This window comes from Sciurus vulgaris, assembly GCF_902686455.1.
Source record: "Sciurus vulgaris genome assembly, chromosome: 8".
NCBI lineage: Eukaryota > Metazoa > Chordata > Mammalia > Rodentia > Sciuridae > Sciurus > Sciurus vulgaris.
Window position 1 is genome coordinate 98,720,710 of NC_136468.1, and position 22,801 is coordinate 98,743,510.

At 37.6% G+C, this 22,801-nt stretch overlaps 1 long non-coding RNA gene and 1 gene segment (V, D, J or C); both read right to left on the minus strand.

The window, feature by feature from the left end:
- Positions 1-1,787: 1,787 nt before the first annotated feature.
- Positions 1,788-5,666, minus strand: LOC306668428. The gene is made up of 3 exons (XR_013765867.1): positions 5,462-5,666; positions 4,623-4,678; positions 1,788-4,514 (listed from the first exon to the last, which is right to left on the minus strand). It is a non-coding gene; the product is annotated as an uncharacterized lncRNA (long non-coding RNA).
- Positions 5,667-6,202: 536 nt separating this feature from the next.
- Positions 6,203-22,801, minus strand: part of LOC306668421 (T-cell receptor gamma chain C region DFL12-like) — a 38,519-nt gene continuing 21,920 nt past the window's right edge. The window contains exons 3-6 of the C gene segment in view: positions 20,144-20,199; positions 11,190-11,519; positions 9,954-9,992; positions 6,203-7,842 (exon numbers count right to left, since the gene is read on the minus strand).

The following is a 22,801-nucleotide window of genomic DNA, read 5'->3' on the forward strand; positions in this document are numbered from 1 at the left end:
TGTAGACAGGTAGGGTGTGGTGGGAGGAGAGGGGTCATTGGGGGCATGTCTCTGGGATTTATACTTTGTCTGTGGTGAAGGGAGTGCCTAGGTACTCCCTCTCTCTCCCCACCTCTCTCTCTCTCTGCCCCCATCCCTTCTTCCTTTCCTCCCTCTCCCTCTCTCTTTCACTCTCTTTCTGGTGTCTTGTTCTGAACCACTTTCTTCTATCACACTCTTCTGCCATGATGTTCTGTCCTGCTTTGAACCCAGAGCAATAAAGTTGGCTGTCTGTGGACTGAGATAACTGAGCCCCCAAATATATTTTTCCTCCTCTAAAATTATTCTTGTCATGTCTTTTGGTCACAGTAAGGGAAAAAAAAACTGACTAAAACAACCACTATTTATATTAGTAATCTTGAATTTTAAAATTGTCCATTTTTGTATATACTAGGTAACATACAAAAAAACATTTTCTATTTTCACATGTTTAAATGAAAAAGGCAAAAATGTCATGATTTGCTAATGATACTATTACAAACTAGAAAACTTTCATATAAATAAGCCTAGTACCAAAATGCACCACAGTTTTTTAATAGACTATTGACACAGAAAATAATCAGCAGCAGTTCTATATCACAGCAATAAAGAGTGAGAAGTATATAGCAAAATTTTCCCATACACAAACCAGTAAGTAGTGTAAAATAGCTAGGAATAAGTCTAGCAATACTATATTCAGGATCTTTTGAGGGTAAATGGTAGAACTTTGCTAATAAATTTAAACTGAAACATGAATAAGTAACGAGGGACACAAACCCATACAAGAAGTGGTCACTGTGTGACATACTTGAGTCTGAAACACATGCATCTTTTCCTTTGAGATGAGGACTAAGACAAGGATGCCAGTCACTTCACTTTTATTAAATATTGGACCAGAAGTCTCAACCAGGGCATTAAAAATGCAAAATTAATAAATGTTAGGAATGTCAAATAGAAATAAAATTGATTTTGTTTGCAGGTAACATGAAAAATTAAAGAATCAATGAATAAGATAAAAATTAATGAGATAATTCAGCAAGACTATTGGATAAAATGCACACATACCCTTGCAGAATCCATTGCATTTCTCTATGCCATCAACAAATGAAATTTCAGAACATGAAATTTGAAATTACTACAAGCCTATTTCCCTTGATAATCACAGTCAAGCCCTCCAGCACTGTTCAGTCTCCTCTTATCTGGATTAACTTTACAACCCCAAACATGGCTGAATAGGCAGCAATCATCCTTTCCCTGTATGACTTTTTGATTTTAAAAATACAATATCTTGATATAATTGTTCATCAAAGAGACTGTTAATTTTAACTATTGAGAAAATGATAATTTGAAAGAAAATCTAGTTAATGGCATGTCTGTCAATAAAAGAGGGTAGAAGTGGATAGAAAGTTTAGCTTTGTTCTTTTAGAAGAGAATAGATTGACTGTAGGGTGAATTTCAACAGGAGGTATGTTAAACAAAATTTGTGGGAGGTCGTCTATAGATGGAGCTTGTGCTTGTGTACAAGGAAATTAACAGATTAACCCAAAATGGAGTCATTGTGCAAAGAATCCCTCTCGTTAAACCTACACTGTTGCCAGGCACCGTGATGCACATCTGGAATCCCAGCAGTTCAGGATGTTGAGGCAGGAGGATCATGAGTTCCCAGCCAGCCTTAGCAACTTAATGAGACCCTAAAGCAACTCAGGAAGACCCTGTCTCTAATATATAAAATATATTATATTTTATATGTATTAATATGTATTAATATATTATATTTTATATGTATTAATATGTATTAATATATTATATATGTGTTAATATGTATCAATATGTATAATGTATTAATACGTGTTAATATAGTTATATAAAATATTATATATTTTATATATAAAACATGCATATAAAAAAAGGGGGCTTGGATGTGGCTCAGTGTTTAAGCACCCCTGGATTCAGTCTCTGGTATCAAAAAGACAAAAACAAAACAAAAGGAAAACCCTAAAACCTAAGTTGTTTAATTTTAACATTGAACCTTCGGAGAAATCAGGAAATAACCACTAAAGACTCAAACAAGCCAATTTGCAAACAATATGAAAAGAAAGAGATTAATAGGGGATTCACATCAATCAATCACAGGGGCTCAGTCCACAGTTGCAGGCATGGTAAGGAAGTCACCAGGCCTTACACCACACAGACAAGGAGAGAAACCTGATGTCACCAATGTGCTCCCTGCACTGTCTTGCAATCACGAACACTTGTCACACCCAGCAGAGCTCCCATTTGTGTTCCAGTGAGGCCACCTGGTTCATGAATCACTAACAATAGCCAACCAGAAAGAATCACAGCCTTTGGGACAGGAGTTCCCTGTTTCTCCTTTGATAACCTAAACAATAAACCTTCTTTTTCCTTTATCACAAAACTGTATACTCATTATCAGATTGGCATCAGGGACAAGGACCAAACATTTTGGCAGCAAAGTTGGCATCCCAGATGGGACCGAAGAACAGACTTGATAGCAGACCCTGGCTTTCTTGGGCAGTCCTGGCTCTCCAAGGAACCCACTTCCATGCTGAGGATTCATGGTGCTGGTGAACTTGTTGAGAGTCAACTGCAGGAGAGTTAGGAGACAGGTGAGCTTGCCTCAGGTCAAACCAGAGGAGCTGTTCCTGTGAATAAAGGAAGGGACTGAGGGACCATCCCAGCAGCTGCCTAAGCTCCTTTGGCTTTGGAGCACTCCCACATTCTCTCCCTGAACAGTACAGGTTGCTTGTTCCATCATGGTGCACTTTGAGAAACAGGAAACTGACTCAGGAAAGTCGTGACAACTTTGGCCATTTGCGTGATCCTTGTATATGACTATGTATGACTTGTCCAGATACCTTCCATCTGCCGCTGTGGACCTCTAGACTGCTCTGATGCTGGATGCTCTTAACTATCCACACCCCACCTGAGAGAGAACAAGGACTTTGGGTTACTTCCCCCAATTTCACCCACTCTTAGCAGGAAGCAGTTTGGAGATGTCCTGATCCATTTTTCCGTAGAAATGGAAAGTGGAAATTGACAGTGGGGAACTATAACAGTGGTCCACTTTATGCTTTTAATATGGCCCTTGCTGCTCTGCCACTGCAACTTATTTTTAAAATGGGCATGTTTCTTTTTCTTCTTCTCTCCCTGCTTCTCCCTAATCTCTCCCCATCCCTAAATTCAGGAGAAACAGGATTACCTTTCTTCCCCATCCTAGGCAGATTTATGTGTCCTTGAGTATACACACAAAAGGAACAAAATAATCCAGACCTTGGGAATGGTACCAGAAGATCTCAGAACTATCTCCCAAGTTAACAAGAGAATTACACCTCCAGACAGAGAACACATGGAATGTAGTCTTTGAGTCACCTCTTTAAAAGCTCCCTGTTCCTGCTGATGGGCAGGATCACAGTCTTTGGGACAGGAGTTCCCTGTGTCTCTCCTTTGCCAGCAAAGCAACAAACCATCTTTTTAAACAAACAAAATGGCTAACTAGATCTTTGCAACTCAATTTCTTGAAGTAATGTTCTCTGATGTGTGGGTAGATACAAAAGTTAGCATATTTACAACAATCACTTTTTCCTATGTTCTCACTTATACCAGCAGTACCATGGTTGCTTATGGTGAGGGAAATATCAGTTTGTTCAAAATAATAAGAATTATGACTACCAGCATGAGGTCTTCATGAAGCACAAATATTTCATTCTATCTTTTTCATAATTCTGAGTAATGAATCAGTCATTCCCAGACATTATCTGTAGGTCATGGCTGGAAAAATGACACAATGGAACTGCAGCTTGCCTTCCACAATTCTCTCCTAAATGTCACCTTTAACTGATCAACCCTAAGTGACCTTGTGTTCCTAGCCAGCAGATTGAATGTGCCTCCACCAGACCCTAGGAGATCTGAAAGAATGATGCTGTCAGCCACGATGCTTAGCCAGGACAGGAGACAGCAGTTCAGGAGTTTGGTCTTGGGGTGCAAATGGGGGCAGGGTATAACTGTTGAGAGGGGAGTGGGGTAGATAGAGGGTGGGAGTTAGGTTTGGGTTCATGGTTTCCCTTTGTTCAGAGCACAGTGAGGTCAGGGGCTGGAAATGGAATGGGGGCTGATCTAACTGTGTACCAGGAGCAGACATAGCAACACTCTGTGTACAGACAAAGGCAGGTCTGAACCACTGTGCTAGTCCAGTAGGCACAGTAATATACAGAAGAGTCACTTTCTTCCACATTTCGTACTCCCATCTCTGACTTTATAAGCATCATATTTCCTTGAACTGATTCCTGAGTCCACCATAACCTTGGAATTCAAAGTATTAAAGTAGAGAAGTCATCATGGAACCTTCCCCTCCTTGAATTGGTACCAGTGGACATAGTTCCTTGCTTCATGTAAATCACAAGAGATTACCACATATGTCCCAGGTGAACTTGTGACTGACATCATTCTCTCTTCCAAACTGGAAAATGTTTGACTGCCTGGAATGGTAACAACAATAAAACTTAATGAGAAAGGAGAATGTGAATTCTTTACTATGGCTTGCCAATGGGGGAAGTACATCCTGAGCATCTATGCCACATGCTTACCAAGAGGCAGGACCTCTAGAAGTAGGGCTAGAATCCACATGACTTCTTCCCTAGGGCTTAGAAGGAAAGGACCAGATGATAACAGGAGAAAAAAAAAATCCTCTCAAAACTCAAATCCTGCTCAGAATGGAAGTGATTCCTCCAACAGTGCCTTACAGCTGATCTTCCTGACTGAGTCAGAGGCAGGAGGAAGTAACTGAGGAGCTGCCTGAGAAGACAACCCAGCTGTTTACCAATAAGGGGTGGTGCTGGGAGGAGAACCTGCCTTCTCTGCTTCAGCCCAGTTCTCTAGCGCCCCCTGTGGCTGCTGAGGGCAGGCCCTCTGCAGAGGAGGAGAAGCCAGGAGCCTGGAGAGCTCAGAGCTGAAGCAGGTTGAGCACACACATGGTGGGAGGCAGAGCCCTGTAGGAGAATGTGTCTTCTTGTAGAAACAGATCTCTCTGAAGTTTAGAGTTTTCAGGTTGCTAATGCTGCCATGATCTTGTCCTGAGATAAACTCCTTATTACAGCCTCGACCACCTTCATTTATATCTGTAAGTTGACTTCCCTCTTCTGACTGACTCCAAACACTATTTATGTGATATTAATGTCATATGTAAAGCCACACTAATGTTGAATCTGATGTCATGTTTTCTCTGAAAAGGGAGTATTTGATTCTGTGTATGATATTCAATGATGCCTTTGAACTCAGGGCTTCTGTGTCTCTATGCTCCTGCAGTATATTGCTGTTGCCCACATCTACGGGTACCTAGGCTAATGACTTCAAGGATATGGGCTTTCCTGCTTGGTCTATACTTAGAAAATGAAACCAAAGTTACCAGAATCCTCAAATCAAATACCTGAGAAAAGTCAGACACTTGGTAAACTGTTAAGTATTATCTTGGGGCTTCAGTTGTCCTTTGCTCTTTCCTTCAGAACAGTGTCAAGAGGGGTGGGGATGTAACTCAGCCATAGCGTGCAGAGAGAGCATGCTCGAGTCCTGCATTGGAACCCCAATACCACAAAAGCAAAAATGAACAAATAAGCAACAACAACAAAAAAAAAAAAAAAAAAAAAAAGAAAGAAAGAAAGACAAAAAAAGCAGAACAGTATCAGGGGAGTGGACAGAAGGTGTGTTGTCTGAACAATCCTGAGCATGAGATTCCAACCCCTCCCACAGAGGATATAACACACTTTGCATATCCAACACAGAGAGCCCAGCATGCCACAGCAGGAGAGGAGGTCCCATCCTTGCCTAACTGTGTAAAGGTGGATGCTTCCTTCCACTAGTTGAGGCTTTCCAAAACTGACAAAGTTGGTGGTGGTGGTTAAACCCTCAACTCTTCTTCTAACACCCCAGCTGTCCTTGCACTGCCTTAACCAGAGGGGCTGATTTGACTCTGAGCCTTTTCCAAGAATCAACCACATTTGACAGAGCACAGAAACAAAAGGAGCCTGAGAAAATAAAACACCATCAGCCATACCAGTGCCCACCCCCACCCACTCTGTGTCCCCCACGACCAGCTTTCTCCCTCCCTGCACTGCTCAAGTTCAGGACTGCCCAGCTGCACTGGGGGAAGAAAGGGGCTCAGACTTAAAATCACAGGAGAGGCTGCATAGTGCCCAGCCAGTGATGTCAGCCCCACAAAGTTCTCAGTGATCTCAAAGATTCCTGCCTTTGTGTCTGCTTTCCCAGGGCAGGGAGAGTTCCCCATCTCTAAACAGAGGGACAGCATATGGCTGAAAGAGGTGTTGGTAAGTGCAGGAGCATCAAGGAGTAGATCTAAAGGAAACAATCTTTTTTTATTTTTATTTTTTTATTTTGAATCACACATACGGGGTACAACTATAGTGTCTCTGGTTGTACATGAAGTAGAGACATACCATTTGCATAATCATAGGGCACATAGGGTAATGATGTTTGCCTCATTCTATTATCTTTCCTCCCCCTGCCCGCTCTCCTCATCCTCATTTTCATCTACACAATCCATCCTTCCTCCATTCTTCCCATACCTCACCCCACATTATTTTTCATCAACCACTTATCAGAGAAATCATTTGCCATTTGTTTTTTGGGATTGGCTTATTTTACTTAGCATGATATTCTCCAACTCCATCCATTTACCTGCAAATGCCATAATTTTATTCTTCTTTATGGCTGAATAATATTCCTTTGTGTATGTATACTACAGTTTCTTCATTCATTCATCTATTGAAGGGCATCTAGGCTGGTTCAACAATCTAGCTATTATGAATTGAGCTGTTATAAACATTGATGTGGCTGTGTTACTGTAGTATGCTGATTTTAAGTCCTTCAATCAACAATGTGAAGAGAGAGCCTACAGAGTGGGAGAAAATCTTTGCTACACACACTTTAGATAGAGCACTAATCTCCAGAATCTATAAAGAACTCAAAAAACTTTATACCAAGAATACAAATAACTCAATCAATAAATGGGCTAAGGAAATGAGTAGACACTTCACAGAAGAGGATCTACAAGCAATCAACAGATATACAAAAAAATGTTCAACATCTCTAGGAATAAGAAAAATGTAAATTGAAACTACCTTATGATTTCATCTCACCCCAATTAGAATGTTTATAATTTGTTTCTCACACTGGACTTTCAATTCAATTTCATCATATTAAAATATGCATGAACAAATGTAGACATTCAAGTTTTTAAAAATATATTGTATCTATTATGAAAAGTCTAGAATAAAGTAGCAAAGAAAGCTGCTTTAGGGTGATTAGAATGGAACACTTTAAGATGGTCTCTGCTTAAAAGGCACTAAGGGCATGACTAGAAACAGCACTCTGTCCTCACCAAAGCTGCCATGATTTGGGCTGGCTGGAGGGGCTGATGGGGACTGTGGAGACAAAGGAATTAGGGGCCACCATAGGTTATTTTTTGTTGTTACAGTGAAGTTCCTGAGTACATGAGTGAATTTGAAACTCTCCTGCAGTAAGGACAGAGTAATACACATAAGAAATTAAGAAGCCCATGTTTAGCAAGCAAGCCCACACAGCTCCTCAGCAGACACTCTACTGGACAATAAACGAAGAACACAACATGACCCTGTCGTGCCACTGTCTGTTAGGAGCTCTTCCCATTGCTATAGACAGCTGTTCTTCTTAGCAGACAAAAGGTGATGATGGCCAAGTAGACCCCACTCTTGAGGAGTAGGAGGAGGTAGGTGCAGTAGGCAGAGGTATTTGTGAGCTGCAGTCTCAGTGTATCTAAAAAAAAAAAAAAAAAATGTGCAATTCATTTCCCCTCTTCTTTGACAGGAAAGAACCCCCTCATGGGGGAGGGTGCCACGGATGTTTATTTTTAGTGACCTGCACTGAAGTGACACCACCCACGCCAAACCTCAAAAGTCAACATTTGTCACCCCCACCTGAACCAACAACTTGCAAGTCAAGTCCATTAACAGCTTTTGCCATACTCAGAACCTTCTCAATGACAAAAAGTAAGGTTTGTTTTTAATGTTTGAGGTCCATAGGGGTCAAATGTGTGATGATTAGGTTTTAGATTTTCTTCAACTCCAATATGTCTTAAACTAAAAATAGTAGATAATATTCATTAACTACTAACAAAATGCTAAACAGTATTCTAAGAGCTTTGCATTTAAAGATTTAGTTTTATTTAATCTTTAAAACTAGCTCTGAGAAGAAGAAAAATTATCTACATTCCCATCTGTGCACTAAAGATCTGAGGGTATGGATAAAAGTAATTTTATTGATGTCAAGCATTTATTAAGTGGCAGTCCCTGATTTTGGCTCCAGCAATATGACCTTAGAGAAGAAATTCTAATCTACTCTGCGATTCCACATTTCCAAGGGCAATAAATGACCTAGACATCAAAAGATTAATCCTAAGTATAAATTTGAGTTGCTGATTTAGAAACATGTGAGACATTGCAGACTATGCCTGCATGCAATGGGACCATTAGAGGGATTAATTGGTGGAGTTTGGTGGTGTTCACAGCAGAGCAAGTGGGAGACTTTAGAAAAGAGGGCACTATGAAAAATAGAAGAAAGTAGTTATGCAAAATTTCGGGAGACAATAGGTTGCTGGGTCACAGTCACCTTTCTTACCTGAATGTCTTGTTGATGCTGTAGCATTTTGGGGTAATTATACATAATATCCTTTGAAGTTTTACAAGTAATATGTGATTCATATAAGAACTAAAGATAATGACAGTAGGCCATAGTAGTTAATCAATGAGCCACAAGGACAAGTCTCTTCCTATGGAGAATTCCACGTACATGTTCCATTTTCATAGATCAGAACTCAAGAATCATTGACCCTGAGTGTAGAAAGAAATGTCAAGAAATGTGTCCATAACTCCCTGCTCTTGGTCAGACGTGGGTTCCAGGCTCTCCTTGCTGGTGTGGCAGCTGAGATTCAGATCCCGGGGCACTGGTAACAGAGGAAAGGTGAGCAGGGCTGGAACTAATGCTTCCTATCATCTTCTGTGTGCATATGACGGGAGAAAAGGGCCAGAAACTAGAACTTATTCACAGCTTGCTAAAGATACCCTTTGCCAGACATTCATATTCAATGTAGGTGAGTCTGGCAAATTATTCTCTGTTGGTAGATGAGCAAAGTATTACAAAGTGAAAGTCCCTCACCCAAGTGGATACAACTGATCATTACGAGAATGGGGGAACAGTCCAGTCTGTGGTTGCTGAGGTCCCTGCACTTCCAACCCCCACCATGTGTCCATCTTGCCTTAAGACAAAGACTGAAATTTCTTACTCTGAGACTATCTTAGAGGAAGAATAGAGAACTGAGTAACTCTTCATTTGAAGGCATGAGTTGAAACCCAAGGTCGGCTGTGTGGCATGTGCAAGTGATATAATTAATTGTAGCTCATCACCTTCATCTGTAAAATTGGGGGAACGATCATACCACACGATGGGAGTATTATGAGGATTAAAAAAAAATGCATGCACAACACAGTCCAGGAACCTCTGCACAAAAAGCATTCAGCAAGTGCCACTTTACTTTATTAACACCTATCTAGAACATTTTTTTAAAACCAGAAATAACTTGAAATCACCTTTTCCCAAATCATAAGAAGCAATAGAAGTATTTTTGTTGAAATGGTACATAGCATGTCACTGTAACCTGTAATTGAAGTCATTTCTTCCCCAAATCTGTAGTGGACTGTGTTAATATCATGCCTAGAAATGATGCATTAATTTAATATCTGACTCAATCTATTCTGTAATATCTAGTCCTTCTTGTTTTTCTGCATTAAACCAGGAAAGTACAAAAGTTAACATATGCAAGAGAGAAAAATGCTAAAGCATGACATGATGAAAAATACACTAAAACTTACTGTTTTCATCTTTAGAGCAAGCTTCAGTCCTGGTGACACCTGGCAGAAATGAAACAAGAACTGGTCACTTACTCATACCCAATATTTGACAGTGGGAGCAAAAGTGTTTGTGTATATACATATAGCTTTATGTGCAAGTAATAAATATATATAATCAGTTCCGCAGAGAGACAGGAAGGCATTAAAAGTCTGAGCTCCATGATTACAGGCTATAATTCAATAAGTATCATTCATATATAATTTTTCCACTCTTGAAGAAGTAGAAGTTCATTCAAGATAAGTTTTTTTTTTCTTTTTTACCACAAATGCAATATAATGCCCAAGATAACCTGAAATGGAAAGCAGCCCTATTATTCCAAATCATGCATATCCCCAGGACAACTATTCAGACCTCACTTGTCATTGCAAAAACTAAGGATGAAGTCTTACTTGGAAAATCTGGGTCTTCACATGTTCTGCTCTATTTCTTTCACTGATTTAAAAGGGATGTAGCCACTGGGATAGCCCATGAATGACTGCTTTCTGTGGCCACTTTGGGGCATTTGGACACCTATTTAACACCCAGGACTATTCTTACTTCCTAAAGTCTTCAAACCTGCAAACTCCTTTTAGCATTCTCATGTACTAAGTTGTTAGGTGTTTGCTGTATGTTGTTTGTAGTTTTGTTTTATTTGTTTTTCTTTTTGTTTTGTTTTGTTTTGTTTGCAGCACAAACATGATGGAACCCAGGGCCTCTCACATGGTTGGCAAGAGATCCATCACCAGGTTATATGGTGGCCCTGTTGTTTCCTACAAACCATTTAACAATTTGTAAAAAAAAAAAAAAAAAAAAAAAAAAAAAATCATGTGATCTTAATATTTTGCATGACAAAACAAAGACTGAGAAAACTTAGGAAAAATTCTTCTTTTTTCTAGACTAAGTCATTCTAATTGGGTGAAAGAGCAGGGCATATGCTACCATTAAATGTAATGATGTTAAGAATTTATATTGTTTTACATTAATACATCATAGAAAAGGTAGGAAACTTTTTTTATCAAACAAGTTTTCCAAAGCTGGGCAATGTGGCGAGCACCTGTAGTCACACCCACAGAGGAGGTTGAGTGAGGAAGGTGACAAGTTCAAGATGAGCCTGGGCAAAGCATGAGGCACGATCTCAAAATTAAGAAAAAGAAAAGTTTTTGAGAAAAAAAAAATTTTAATTTCTGAAGTTTATATTTACATTTAAACACGCATACCTTTCTTTATTGCAGGAAAGAGAACCTCTTGATTGCCTCCCCCTTTGTTATTCTCATGTTTGACGATACACCTGTGCTCTTTATCCAATGACTCTTCAGTCACAGTTAGCCAGCTCATCTTCATGTATGTGTCGTTAGTCTTCATGGTATCTCCCTGCTGGGATTCCAGAATCCTATCGCCATCCTTTTCTTTCCAAAATACCTTAATAACATCAGGGGAGAAGTTTTCAAGAAGACAAAGATGTGTCCCAGCCTTATGGAGATTTATTTCAGCAACCGAAGGAAGAAAAATCGTGGGCTTGGGGGAAAGGTCTGCATCAGAGATTTTATCTATGGAGAAAAAGGAATATCAACAAAAAGAATTACTAGAGAAACAGAAATGTTACACAGGTTGAAAAAATCTAGCGCATAGAAACAGGAAGACAAGTTGCCACTGAATTAGTGCCCACCATGGCCTTTCATCTCTGCATACGTTGCAAAGTACTTACTATTGTCCTTATTGAAAAATGTGGAGAAAGGTTCAAGAGGTTAAGTAACTTCCCCAAATCACAGCTATGAAGTGGCAGAACCTCGAGGCAAATCTGGCCTTTGTCCTTTCTCCACATGCTAAGAAGGAGATGACTTTTTAAAAAAATGTTTTTATTTGTTCTAATTAGTTATACATGACAGTAGAATGCATTTATGCATTTTGATAAATCCTAAATAAATGGAGTATAATGTCTCATTTTTCTGATTCTATATATCGTAGGATCACATCGGTCATGCCGTCGTATATGTACATGAGATAATAATGTCTGTTTCACTCTACTATCCTTCCTACCCCCATATTCCTTCCCCTCCCTTCACTCCCCTCTACCTAATATAAAATTTTCCCCTAGTGCCCCACTTCACAGAACAATCAATAAATATATGAAAAAATGTTCAACATCTCTAGCAATTAGAGAAATGCAGATCAAAACTACTCTAAGATTTCATCTCACTCCCGTCAGAATGGCAATTATCAAGAATACAAGCAGCAATAAATGTTGGCGAGGATGTGGGGGGAAAAGGTACACTCATACATTACTGGTGGGACTGAAAATTGGTGCAACCATTATGGAAAGCAGTATGATGAAGATTCCTCAGAAATCTTGGAATGGAACCACCATTTGATCCAGCTATCCCACTCCTTGGTTTATACCCAAAGGACTTAAAATCAGCATACTACAGTGACACAGCCACATCAATGTTTATAGCAGCTCAATTCACAATAGCTAAACTATGGAACCAACTTAGGTGTCCTTCAACAGATGAATGGATTAAAAAAAATAAAGGGATGACTTTTAATTATTCCTAACCAAGGCTTCCAACACTCACAAACCCACTGATTTTTTTTTTTCAAGGAAGATGACAGGGAGAAAAAGGAGACCAGGCTGCTGTAGTGATCTCTCTGTAGATGAAGCTCTGTGGTCCCTTCTAAAGTGCTTCCCTTGCCCTTCCTTTGTCACTTATGCTCTCTGGCCAAGTAGCTCATGTTCTCATGCTGTGCGGTTCTGTGCATACCAGTTTTCATTCAACTGATTCTAGCATGCAGCTAGAATCTATCTTATTTCTCATATGAATAAATGTCAGGAGATAGGTTTTGCTTTTTATCTTTTTTTCCCTTTTTTGGTGAACAATATGCAGTTATTAGTTTTAATAGGTATATACTTTCAATCTATCAAACTGATCTCTTAGTTTCAAAGCTAGATCCCATGCCCAGTTTTGAGGTCCCTGGAGTTCTTCTTGTTAGTGTCTAAATATGTAACATCTCACTTTCACATCTGAACTACTCCAAGTTTTTGGGTTAAGCAGTATTTAAAGTTGCACCTCCAAATTATTCATACTATCTTGAATTCAGAAGCAAAAGCACAACATTGACATAACTTTTATTTAACAATTTACTATTTATTTTGAGTAATGACCTTGTGCTAGTCTTATCAACTAATGTGCTTACTTAATTTTGTTTGGCTTTAAAAAACATTACAAGATGTTCATTTGATTTTGGGTCTTCATTTCAAGTTCAAGTGTGACTAAGAAGATGCCAAGAAAGTTTTTTCTTATGTTCTTTAATACAAATTGGGAGGGTCTATACATATCTTCATGTCCATATGTACTTCTCAGTGTCCTTCCCAAAATCAGCATCTACTCTACAAGCTATTTAACTGTTTGAAGCTCCATTATTCTCTTTATCTTAACCTACTGAATAAGGTGAGTGTGTAATTTTTATAATGTAAAATTTGTGATTTCAGAGTTTCTTGCAAACATAATGAGAAACTATTAAATGAAGCATCATGTGTTTACAATGGTATATCATGAATGTCTGGAATGTTAATTTGTTATACAATTATTTATAACCTATTGACTGAAATGATAAGTGTTGGATTTCTAATTGATTTCTAATTGAAATTCAAATACTTTGCTCTTTGGACTAGTTGAAGTGAGCATAATAATTCAAAGCTATTTCTTTCTTTTCTTTTCCTTTCCTTTCCTTCAATTTCTTTTTTTATTTTTAGTACCGGAGTTTGAAACCAGGAGCACTCTACCACTGAGACATATACCCAGTTTTTTTTTTTTTTGGCAGGGAGCAGGGTACTGGGGCCTGAATCCAGAGGTGCTTAATCACTGAACCACACTTAGCCCCTTTTTAATATATTTTATTTTAAGACAGAATTTTTAAGTTGCTTAGGGTCTCACTAGGTTGCTGAGGCTGGCTTTGAACTCATGATTCTCCTGCCTCAGCCTCCTGAGTCACTGGGATTGCAGGCATGCACCACTGTGCCCAGCTCCCCAGTACTTTTTATCTTTTATTTTTAGACAGGGTCTCCCTAGGTTTTCCAGGCTGACCTGGAATTTATGATCCTCTCGCCTTAGCCTCTGGAATTACTGGAGTTAAAAGCCTGCATGGCCACACCCAACAGGCAAATCTTATTTTTCTTTTTTTTTTTTTTCCAGGACCCAGGACCAAATCCAGGGCCTTGAGCAAGATAGGCAAGGACTCTGCTGCTGAACTAAATCCCCAACCCCAGGAAATTTCTTAAAAAAATAATTGGTTTCCTCATTTGAGAAGAAAAGACTAAAGTTCTCAATTTTTACACAAAAGTCAGTTAGCATATAATGTCTACATTTTTGAGCATGCTATAAATATAATTGGATTACACTGTGCTTATTTTAATTTTGTACATCTTGCTTTTAAGTGCACATAGTAAGATACTGTATATTTCTCCACCACATGCTTTATTTTTAATTCAAAAAGCATATTATAAAAGATAAGATTAGTTTTTCAAATCTGTATTATAGTTGTATAGTTTGAGTCACTAGTCCATATATCAACAAACCTAATTTTTATTTTAAGAATATGTTTCTTCATGGGGATACATCCGATTCATTATAATACAAAAATTGAAACTCAAATGTTAAACTCGAAAATTTTCTTCACAGCAACCCACCATGCATTGTTTCTTTCTTTAGCTAAACTTGTTTCATTCTTTTGAAGATAAAATGGATCTCAAACATCTCTGACATCCTCAATGTAACAGTTAATTGGGCATTAAATAGCGTATTTGATTGTAATGGAAAGTAAATTTTTTCTGCTTTGAAAGACATAGTTCTTTAAAACTTCACTTTTAAATGTACTTATTAAGAGTGTTTTTCATGGTCAAATTTTTTTTCATAAAGCCACTTTATTTAATTTGAATAAATAAAATGGCAGCCACTTTACTTAATTTGAATAATGAATAGAAGAGTTACCTTGTATTTAATTCATTTTAAAAAGTGACAGAACCTGTTCAATTCATTTATGTATATTAATTTGCAAAATCATAATACATCATAAGTTCAGTTGCCTAGCTTATTTGTATTTTAAGATTTGCAAGATGAATTCCATATAAATTTATCAAATATCATCTGCATTTTCTATTGAAAGTAAGATATTTTGAATTTTCCTGTAAGAATTTAAGTATTTTCTACTTTGTTTTTCACTCTTCAAATCCAGAGCTATAGGTATTTCACTTTTAAATATATATTTCAGATTTTTGATAAGTTTCAGACTATTTAACTGATTTTATGTAGACCATTTACTGTATGAACTTATTTTCTGTATGAACCTTATTTGTCAGGGAAAAATTCTGTATGAATTTTTTCTTGACAAATATGAGGAAAAATCTTTTTATGTTGACAATAAATTAGAGGATAAATATTGATGTTAGTTATTATTAGTTAAAATATTAAAATTCAAAACACATAAAACAACAACAAAAATTTTAAGAAACATTTTAGTATAGTTTTTCTTGCCAAGTAATGAAAAAGTCTGCTAAAGATGAACAAGTGCCTCCAGATTCAATTGTATTGTGAGTAAATGTTAAGATAACCTTCCATATAAGCAGTTAGAAGTACCCCTGAGTCCTTGGCAGAATTTCTGCTCTGTAGTAAATGTTTTTGGCTAAAAACAACTTACCATAGTAGAGAAGTTTCTCTCTTTCTATTTGGATCAGAAAACTTATTATGGTTTGAACAATATGCCAACAACTCTACTCATATTATCTCCTTCAATTCCCTTGTAATCTTGCTGGGTTCATACTGTTATCCCATTTTATGGATTAGGAAACTGAAGCCAAAGAATGATCCTCCACATTCACTAAGCAGTGAGTGGTGAAGCTGGAGCCAGTGAAGCTCCAGGTCTGCCTAGGAGCAAAGAACAGACTTCTCCGCCTGATTCCTGACCATGATTATAGACAACAACGTCTCCACTCTGTTGAGTCCATCTCAAGCTAATCTGTAATAATAGACATGGCCTCAAGGTCAAACTCTTGAAGGTTGTTATTGCCTACATTATATATGAGTGTTTCATAGAAGTCTGCGAGTACACAAAGCCAAATCTTATCACAATATTTGCACAATGTTTTCCCTGTACTCCTTTAATGTAAAACTTTCTATTAAAATCTCTTGTAAAGTTACTACTGAAACTCCGTCTCATTCCTTTCTTTTTCTAAACATTCTTACTTTTATTCCAGTTTAATCATTCCTTGCCTATCCTCTATCACCATGGAAATATTGTGTCCTCCAATACTTACCTGTGACAATGAGATTGTCCTACCATAATCCCACAGTGATTTGACTCATATCAAAAATGTTGAATTAGTTTAGTGTCTTGTGTTCTTCAAATTCTAGTGGCAACATGATGACCTGGAATTTCTAAGAAACCAGGGACCAGGATTCTGGTCCTTTTTCATATTGCTCATACCTAGTTCTGTGACTGAGTGAGTTGACCACCTTCAGGATTTTTGGTTATTTATCTGTAAACAATGATGAGAGTGTAAAGTAATTCAACATTACTACTAGCACCAAAATAAGACCAAAATGGAACAAGATATAAAAATGATTGGATTAAAAATACCATAGAAACACAGAAAGTTTTAATCATTGTCAACTTCATTGTTAATAGTAGCCATAAGACAACTATGACTGTGTTCCACAAGATGACATTGTAATTTCCAAGGACCAAACCTTGCCCTTACCAATAAAAATTCAGCATTTGGGGTTTGCAATAAAAATTCAGCATTTGGGGTTTGCAATTAGATTCAAGGCAATTAAGGGGAAGGATCATTCCTCTGTCCTCAATTTGCAGTCTACTTTGCTCCAATAAGCCTGGAACTTCCAAGGCAATCATCGTAGGAAATGTGTATCTTTCACTCATCTGTGTTTTTTTTTTTTTTTTGCGGTGCTGGGGATTGAACTCAGGGACTTGTGTTTGCAACGCAAGCACCCTACCGACTGAGCTATCTCCCCAGCCCACTCATCTGTTTTATCTGCCCCATTTAGACAATCTAACTGAGCTCTGGCTCAAACCAGACGTGCAGTAAGTGAGTAGAAACTCTTCCCTTGTGCTGTCCAAAATACTGGCTCTCTTCTCAACCAGCAGCACAACACATTGTGAATTCTAAGTTTTCCCCAGAATGTTTAACCTCAAACAGCCTTCCTTCAAGCACATGCCAAAGTGTGACTTGGAACTGCTGACTGGGTCCTTCGAGGAAAAAGAATGATCAGAGACATGGCAGGAGGCCTGGTCCTCAAAACCATCTTAGGTCACTGTGTGCTACCTGCCTGATCTATCTGCTGAGGGAACCTATCTATGTATAACATTAGATGTCACGAGGCCCACGACACTGAAACAGTGGTGCTATATAAGGGAATTGTTTCCTCTGTTTCTCAGAATAAATGCTGGGCCAGGCACGGTGGTGCTTGCCTGTTATCCCAGCGACTTGGGAAGCTGAGGCAGGAGGATCACAAGTCCAAGGCATGTCTTAGCAACTTAGCAAGTCTCTAAGCAGCTTAGTGAGAACCTGTCTCTAAATAAAAAATTTAAAAAGGGTTGAGGATGCAGCTTAGTGTTAAAAGTGCCTCTGAGTTCAATCCCCAGTATCAAAAAAAAAAAAAAAAAAAAAAAAAGAACATGAAGCCCACATACATTAAATTTTTCACATTTCTTCTGAAGGACTGAAACATTGATGTCCTTTTCTAATTTTATAATGAAAAACATCATATTTGAAAATTTGGTATGTGCTTTTTTTTCCCAGTTACAAAATAGTATGTATTCTACTATACTTTTATTCTACCTTTCTGCATAATTTTACAGCTCCAACCCTCAGGGATCCATAACACTCTAAATTCCTTGTTCATATCTCTCATACCAGATCAGGGAAGATACTGCCTCTGAAGAATTAGAATAAGTCACCTGACTGCTCTGAAGATCCCACTGTGATAAGTGACCACACCTGGAGCAATTCCACGAATTTTGTGCCAGAATCTGTCCTGCAACCAATGTTTTGTCAGTATTTATATAAATAGATAAAAATTGGCCCAACTTACACCAAACAAAGACAAAGCTCTAATAAAATCATATTCTATTAGACTGGGATTAGGATTTTAAGAACTCAGCCCACTCTGCCTGGGCAGGTTGGGTTATGCCTGTTCTCGTATATCACATATGTTGTAAAGTCTGACTTTATCATTTGTTAGGATTTGCCAGAAGCTTTTAAATCTCCTTCCTTAAGGGATTTCATGAATAAATCAGTTCTGGGTCTATAGTACAATTTAGTGTTAATTAATATTTCTTTAATTTTCAAAGAGAAACAATAGTAATTGCATTGGAACATTTAAAATGTATATTTGATGTGATTTATAGGGATTTTGTGATTCATATGAATGGAAGAATGGGTATCTGGATTAATTATAATGTAAATTCTTTTTGGAATCTAATTCCTATTGATAATAGACTTGATTTCTTCCAGAATGTGAATATTTACTGATGATTCTTAAGATATTCATAGTAGAAAAAGACTTGAATATTCCCTTGTGATTTCTGGAGCATTAAATATTAACCCTGTGCTGCTCATCAGAAACGCCTAACCAGCATTTCCGTAGCTGTCCCATCATGAGACCAGGCAGCTCTGAGTTATGCAACTGAGGAAGGAAAGTCAGTACAGCTGCCATAGCTCTTACCAGCTTCAGTATTTCTGGCAAATGTGACAGAAATAAAATTTAATGAAATGATGTGAGAACAGCTTTTCATTCTGCACAAATACCCTGAGAATCATATCTTGAAGGTTTAATAAATGCATATTCAATAGAATGTCTATGATATTTTTGGCAGAAAAAAGGTGTTTCAGTACAATGATTAGAGACAGAAGCATGAATAAATACAAATTATGAACAACTACTAAATAGTCAATGAAATAGTTCAAGTAAAAAGTCAGGCTACAGAATAAATATTTGGAACATTAAAAATGTAACTTAAGGGGCTGGGGAGATAGCTCGGCTGGTGGAGTGCTTGCCTTGCAAGCACAAGGCCCTGAGTTCAATCCCCAGCACTGCAAAAAAAAAAAAAAGAAAGAAAAAAAACAATGTAACTTAAAAATGATAAAATCCATAATGGTCCAAGTAGAGCTTTGACTACAGTTGCAGTTACTAGTCCTGCAACTATGAAAGCAAATGACCAACATGCCTCAGTGTCTTCATCTATGAAATACGAATAATCTTGTACTAGACTGTTGAGCAAGGAGGGAAGTCCTGAAACTCTTTAAAGTTATGGTATTGGGACATTTCATCAAATTCTTCCACCAGGCACAATACAGTTTGTGTATTCCTCATTCAAAATGTTTGGGACCAGAAATGTCATCTTCAGAGGTTTTTGGATTTCAGAGTTTTAGATTAGGGATGCTCAGCTTGTATGTAAAATCCCCACACCTTGGACTGAAATGGCTTGTGGAACTTGCAGATTCCAGTAAACAGGATCTTCTCCAGGCAGTATAACCAGAGTCACTGATCCATAAACTGTGACTGTTCTTAGCCTGCCTTCTAAAGAACTAGAGAAATAAGAAAATGGAATCATTTATATTCCATAGTAATGTACTGTAAGAATTATTATTTTTTTACTGTTCTCAGGTGTGAGATCAAAATTAAGAATATAGATCTTGCAGATTATTTAGAGATAGCTGTACTGTGTTATATTTCATAATATATAGAAGAAGAAATCAAAATCCATTTTAAAGATTCACTTTGAAGATCTTCTACCAAAAAAAAAAAAAAAAAACTATCTTGAAGAAACAATATTTATACTAATAGTCTACAGACATGGTCTTCAAAACATTTTAATTTCTAGCCCTAGGCTATCATTTCTGCGTTTGTGCATTCTGAATGTACAATTTCAATCTGCTTCCTTACAGGGAGAGGAAGAAATCGCGTACAAACTAATTTTGTTTCAATATTCAATATCCCAAAACTGCAAAATTGCTTTTCCTGTCCTGAGGCCAAGAAATTGGTAGAGTCAGGAAAGGTTGATTGTAATTGTTTTTTTTTTGTTGTTGTTGTTTTCTATTTTTTCTAAAAAGTATCTATTTTTCATTGCTAGAGTAAAAATGGGGAAAAAAGTTACTTACCGGAGGGAGAAACTATGAGCTTTGTACCTTCTCCAAATATCTTGATCCAGCCTTGGCTATCACGCTGCTCACGGTTTCTACAAAAATCTCAGCCTTCTCCTATGCTTCATGACATGCTCAACACTCTAACATCTTTGTCCTGGCAGCTCGGTGTTCTGAGTTTCTTTGGAAATCCTTGACTACAGGTTTTTTGTGACATGTGATATTTTGTAAGCTTCCTTTTACACCAGTCACATAAACAGTTTCCACTGAAGCAGTAATCTTTGTAATGCACCAAAGAAAATAGAAATGGTAAGAACAGGAAAAGAAGAAAGCCGGGCCAACTCGTCCACCAACTATTTTTCTAAGTTAACAGGAAAAGTATTCTGAGAATTGAGTCTTTTCGTCTTACTTTCTGGTGTTCAGTTGTGTTGAAACTGCTCCGAGATAATATCAAAGGAAAGGGATTTCCTATTCAGAGAAATTTTTCTATTCTTACAAACATGAAGGCATCTGTGCCACCAATTGGGGATACATTTCTGAAAGGAGGAAGCTTTTCAGTAATTGAAAATGCAAACGTGAGGACTGTGATCCCAGATGTCCATTTTCAGTAAAGCCACATTTATTGTGTGGAGTCACATTCATTATAGTAGCAATGCCAAGTGAGGAAATAAGTTCTGTGATGACATTATTTTTCCTGGAATAAAAATAAAATTGTAGAATTCTAGCCTCCATGAAATAGAGATCTTACTTAAACTAGACTGGGGAAAGAAATTCCAGTTCTCTGATATGTTGAAAGAAGCCTCTTGGAGGCAATTCTGTGGTCTTATGTCTTTTATCTCAGATGGGAATAAAGAAATTGCCAGAATCAGCCAATTCCTCACCTCACTACAGATGCAAGAACCAAGGAGAACAGGAGGCAATGGCTGCCATGTCCACTCCAGGTCCAGTCTTTCCATTCTCACTGCCCCCAAGGGTGAAGGATCAATATGGTCATGAAGGAAAACTGTCTGTTGATAGCCCCTTACAGGCACCAACTGATTTGATGAGAACAGGATGCCTGGATGAAAATTATGTCTGGGAAGTGTTTTTAAATTTTAATTGACAGGTTAATTAACCGTAACCTTTTTTAAATTCCAATTTTTTAATTACTTGAAGCTGTTGATTATCCTCTCCATCTTTGATACCCATGAATGATGCCCACTCAATCCTTTTCTCTTTTTTCACTAATCAACAGCTTTAGGTATTATTTGTATTTTCAGGGTCATGAAGGATTTCAGAAATAAAATGAAAAAAAAGTAATGAATTATGAAATCTTTTATTTTATAAAATTTATAAGAAAATATGTAAGAACTCTATGAAGAACACAGTTACTAACGGCCTACAATAAATCCTGATTACAAGGAGAAACATATTCATGATGAGAAAAAGATCATGAAGAAGCCAATACTTCCTAAATTCATATCTAAATTGACTGCAATTTCAATCAGAATCACTATAACATTTTATTTGTTTGTTCTAGAAAGTGAAGATTTGATAAATGTATTAAATATCTGTAAGGACATAGAAATATGAGGTAATGGGAAAAGAAAAGAAAATAGCACTGACTAGACATTTGGAACAGTAGATTTTAATACTTATTTCAAAGCTACTGACATAATGATGTAAGAATAATGAAGCAGATAAAATACAAAAACCCTCCAGAAAAGTGTTCCAAGTATGTTGATATGTGAAATAATGGTACAACATTTTTGAATTGCAGGGAAATGATAGATTGCTTAAAAACTGGAATTGGACAAGGATTAACGTTGGATAGATGAAAATATCTCTGTATCTCCTACCATATGAAATAAAACCCAAGTAGATTAAAATGACAATGATGCAGCAGCCTGTGTGTTCAGAATGTCTAGTAGGAGTATAATTATATCCACCCATGAAAGGAGCATGGGGTGGGAATGGGGCAGGAGAAGCATCAGTTAGTACACTAGGTTTTAAGAAGTAAGAATGTGGGCAATTTTTAATAATGTTTTCAAATAAATGTTTTTAAAGGAACAAATAAGGAGGACTTCCTGGAGGCTATTCAGAGGAAATAAACACAATCAGCTCTTGTGCTTTAGGAAGATAAATTTATTTGTGGAAATCAAAGGGAGATGTGCCGGGGAGCTGCTCAGATGACATACCATGTCTCACACATGATCACAAACCAATCAGAGGAAACTGAGGACCTGTGCTGCCACCGTGATCCAAAAGGGGTACAGAGTGGCTGGTGCCATGAAAATGAACCTATGTCATGTGTCTTTAAAAGATTCTCGTGATAGAATTCAAATTACTACCATCTTAGCAGGTTGAGAGTGAAGGAAAAGATGCTTTAAGATCAGAAAGATCAGGCTCAGTTCTGGTTCTTCCACTCCTGGTGATGTGTGTGACCTTGACACACTTCTCAGAGCCTTGGTCTCCTCCTCTGTAAGATGGAGATGATGAGATCCTTCTCTCACAAATCCATAAGGTTCAAATGAATTAATGTGTGTAGACTAGAGACTGGGACATAGTAGGTATTCAACTATGGACCATTTTCTCTGATCATTGCTGCAAAAATTCAGGCACTTTTAAGGAAAGAATGGAAACATCTTGAACTTGTGAGTGAAAATCAGTAATTTCAATTCTCATCTTCCCTGTGTA